This window comes from Canis lupus, chromosome 19, assembly GCF_011100685.1.
Source record: "Canis lupus familiaris isolate Mischka breed German Shepherd chromosome 19, alternate assembly UU_Cfam_GSD_1.0, whole genome shotgun sequence".
Classification (NCBI taxonomy): Eukaryota; Metazoa; Chordata; class Mammalia; order Carnivora; family Canidae; genus Canis; species Canis lupus.
In genome coordinates, this window is record NC_049240.1 from 43695339 (window position 1) to 43699782 (window position 4444).

The 4444-nt window shown below is 36.5% G+C and overlaps 1 long non-coding RNA gene across 1 annotated transcript; it reads left to right on the forward strand.

The window, feature by feature from the left end:
• The first annotated feature begins 779 nt into the window (after positions 1-779).
• Positions 780-3673, forward strand: LOC119877267. Its single transcript, XR_005373813.1, has 3 exons — positions 780-906; positions 1534-1811; positions 3565-3673. It is a non-coding gene; the product is annotated as an uncharacterized LOC119877267 (long non-coding RNA).
• The last annotated feature ends 771 nt before the right edge of the window (positions 3674-4444 follow it).

Genomic DNA, 4444 nt, shown 5'->3' on the forward strand with positions numbered 1-4444 from the left:
TATAGAGGAATGACTTATATATCATATGATCCATTTGTGGCAGGAAAAAGAGCTACAATAGACATTCTCTGAGCCAGTTTCTGCATTATAGCTCTATCCAGAGAAAATGTTTTCCTTATAGTTTTTACTCACATATATTTAAAAGCTCTATTTTACACGGAGATTAATTTAGAAGATGCAAAGAAAAAAGATGACTTAGAGACAGCTCCTTCTTTCAAGGAGTTTATAGCTACAGAAGTAGAAAAAAAAATATATATATATAATAATGAACACTTGAAGTGTGGTAAATAGGAATATTGGTGGCCAGGGATGGTATCCAAGAGGAGTGAACCAAGTTTGTGTGAGGCAATGTTCCTCATCAATTTAAGTGAAAAAAATGGAAGAAAGGATGGGCAGCAGGGAAGGAGTCAGGCTAAGGGTCAAAGAGAGGTCAACACATCTGGAGGCCCATAGGCAGTTCAGAACAACTGGATCCCAGAACGTGAAGGATTATACATGAGACAGGCTGGAAAGGTAAGTAGAGGCCATGTGGAGTATAGGTTAAATTAATTTGTTCTGAGAATAATGAGTACCATGAATCCATTACAAGTGATATAAATCAACTGGTGTTGGCTTAAATGCAAAAATTCAGATAGATTTTAATGGGTTTTCTTAAAATGCCTACACTTCACTGTCAGCACCTACTACTGTTAAAAAACATTTTTCTAAGCAAAATCTGGTCATATTGATTGAACGCTCCAAACATGACCTCCATTTATAATTTGTGTTTCATTTTATCTCTAGAAATGATCAAAACAAAGAATTATCTGAATAATCTACCCTAACACCTGGTCATTCTACTCTACTGTATGGAAAGAATTGTCTATTCAATGAATCAATTACTTCCCAGCTTAATTTAATGCACAGGTTCGCACTTCTAATTTGACTACTATAGTCATGATTTAAATTACAAAACCACATCTTCCATATCCATTCATCTATGGATGGAAACCTAGTTGCTTCCATATCTTGGCTATTATAAATAATACTGCAACTAACATAAGGGTACATATATCTTTTTGAATTAGTGTTTTTGTTTTCTTTGGGTAAATACCAGTAATGAAATTATTGGATCATGTGGTATTTCTATTTTTAATGTTTATATGTATTGAATATTCTGCATTGCTCCAAAGAACACTAATTCTGAAAGGTATAGAAGCAAAAGCTGACAGTTTACTTTGAGTATTACTATGCACTTAACATTAAGGTCATGTTCTTGGATTCTGGTCTTCAAAATAAATGAAATCTTGAATGTCTATTTAACCTGAACTTCTTAGTAAAGAAAACTATGTCCCTAATTTTTACTATGGTGAAGCCTGAAGATATGAGAATCTTTCTGAATATGATAATCATATGAAATTATTTCTCTATAAACACAATGTACACTTGGTAACCTTGTACATTTTGTGGGTTTTTTCCTTTTTTAAATGCTTGTTGTGCTCTTTATTTGGTGAGCCAATCTTCTTAATGTCTGACTCTCTTGCATTTCTGCAGGAAACTTTTTCTCTTCCTTTCTAAATGATTTTGTCTCTGAATTTACTCTTGACTAAGAGAAGGACTGCAAATACCAGAGGCAGGCCACATTCTAAATTCCAACGAAGTTGGTATCAGCAATGCTTTTGCAGCAGCAACTACTACCACACCAACTTGGGCAGGAGGAGGAATGTCCACGACACTGGTAAAACTAGGAAAACTCAAGACTGAGACAAACTCAGACAAACTGTCAGTGCTAACAACAGGAAGACTTCAGCGATGGTTTTATGACAATAATGGTGGGCAATAGAGGAGTAGAAATTGTGGTAGCCGATTTCTAAAGGGTTCCAAGGCCAGTTTAGCCAACAGATTGTAATAGCATTAGGAGGTACCTTAGTTGTTTACAGATTACAAAGACCAGGAACAATAAAAGTGGGTGTCATATAAGGGGCAGGACAGCAGAAAAGGAAAGTCTCTGTGAAAGAATGCAGGATGTTGAGATGTTGCAGGAGGCAGGGCCACAACAATAATGGTCTCTCCCTATGCTAATAGTTGGCTTTAACATTCTATAAATATTAGTGAAAAAAATAGTAAAGTTGATGTATATAAGTGTTCAAGTAATATCCTTCAAAAGAGTTCACAACCATGGCATTTGGTGGGAATGAATTAGTTATTTGCTTTATCATGGAATTTGGTCTGCCTAGAAAAGGAGATAACTTTTTCTAGTTTCACAAAGGTGTCATTTGGGTTAAAGGTGACCTTGCAAAAGAGTATCTTAAGAGCAAACTAAACAAGATGCCATTGTCCTTTCAGAACAGACACAGATGCAGAGCCAGCCAGTAAAAATTCGTCACTGAGGCTAAGTGGCTAGTATTAAGGGGGATTCTTGGGAGGGCCACCTGAGAGGCATTTTCACATAGTACCTGCACTCAGAAGGGCCCTGCCCTTGGCTTAATGCTCGGCTGTTACCATCTTTTTTTTTTTATTTTAAAAAATATTTGTTTGTTTATTTATGAGAGACACAGAGAGGGAAGCAGAGACATAGGCAGGGGGAGAAGCAGGCTTCCTGTGGGGACCCTGACTTGGGACTCCATCCCAGGACCCCGGGATCATGATCTGAGTCGAAGGCAGATGCTCAACCACTGAACCTCCCAGGTGTCCTATGCTGTCAACACCTTGAATTTTTTTAATAAAGTCATCTTTGACCTTGTATTTTATAAATGAAGTATGAGAATGCATCATGGATGCAGGCAAAGGGAAGACATGTAACATGGATGTTTTTGCCTCATTTACATATAGCAGACATGCTGCCCCACGAGCACAGAATTCCAGTGAACTCACAATGTGGGGCAGTTCGGCAAGGCTCAAGAGTACAAGTTAAGCATGTTTACCTCTATGTCTGGATAAGCAGAGGCACTGACAACCTTTAGAGAGACCGTACAAGACATTTGAACCTAAATTTGCTTCAAACATAGAAAGGACAACAGTGTTCTAAGTAACACCGATGACCAAAGCATTTTATTATATCCTTTTTTTTACTCATATTACCTCCTTACATTAGCCAACAACTTATTCTGAACATGATGACACAGAAGGAAAGGAAAAGATAGGGCAACCCAAGGTTCCTTTTCCTTTCAGTTTTTCCTTATTTATCAGTAAGCAGAAGGTAGAGAATGCTAGTAGAATACATATGTAGCAAGAAGTGGAGAAAACAACAATAACATACAGTTGAGTTAGTCGTGTGCAGCATTTCCACTGTTCTGGTAAGAATGAAATACATTTTGTATGCATGAGTTAGGAAATACAAATTGTGTAATTTTGGCAATTCCATGTATAAGCTCAACACTTTTATTTGCATTTAACACTGGCATTGAACAATATAAAGAACAACAGAATTCATGCTGACAATTTAAATTTTTAATTTTTCTTTAATTAGAATAAAATTAAGTGGTAAATAAAAAGCACCATCATGTATTGACAGATAACGAAGGAAAGAACAAACTTTACATTTTAATACCTTTAATGGCATTTTTCTTCTCGCTTTTCCATCAGGAAACTCTACATTTTCCTTTTGCCCTGGCCTTGCTTACTGCACTGATGAAGTCAGAGGAGAGACTTCCAGACTTTGAGGAGGATGGTTCTGACCTAGAGGTGAAAATAAGGGCATGGGTTCCTTTCAGTGAGCTGAGAATTCAGAAAATTTTGAAGAGATGCACATATACCCAGGGGTGACAAAAGAGCAACCTTGCTTGCAGAGTGTAGGGAAAACAAAAAAAACACAAAACCAATCTTTTAAAAGTGTGAAACATAACCCTGAGGGTGAAAAAATACATATAAAAAATAGAAACAACTGAAAAATCTTTAGGAAATTATAGGGAAACTAACAAACTTGTGCCAAATACTGTAACAACCAATCATTTGTTAAAATTTTGCAGTAAAGTACAGTTGAAACTATTCTTAATCATAAGTAATGTGCTCATAAAAACACGTAAATAATTTAGACTCATGAGAATGTAACCTTTAATGTTCTCTAGAAGCAGACTTGCAATTTTCTATCTTATTTCTAATTAGGAGCTACATCACTATAGATTGATGAAAATTTATTCTATCAATGACCTTAAGTAAGCTGAAAGGGTGAACATCTCAGCAGCAAATAGTGTAAAATGAGCCACAGCCAATCAAGACTAATGTTACCGCCACAGCCAAGGAAGGGTAGAAATGTCTAGCTTGTACACAGAACTTTTTTGCTCCAGAAGAATAAGAGACACTGAGAGAAATGAAACACATTCAGATTATTGCTTGGGGAAAAAAAATGAGTTTCCTGAAAGAGTACCACATATTGTAATGCCGAGCCTTGGCAATAAGTTTACTGCCCTTGTCTGGTCAGTTGGCCAAGAATTCCTTCAGATCAGGGTTGTAACGTTACGTGGGA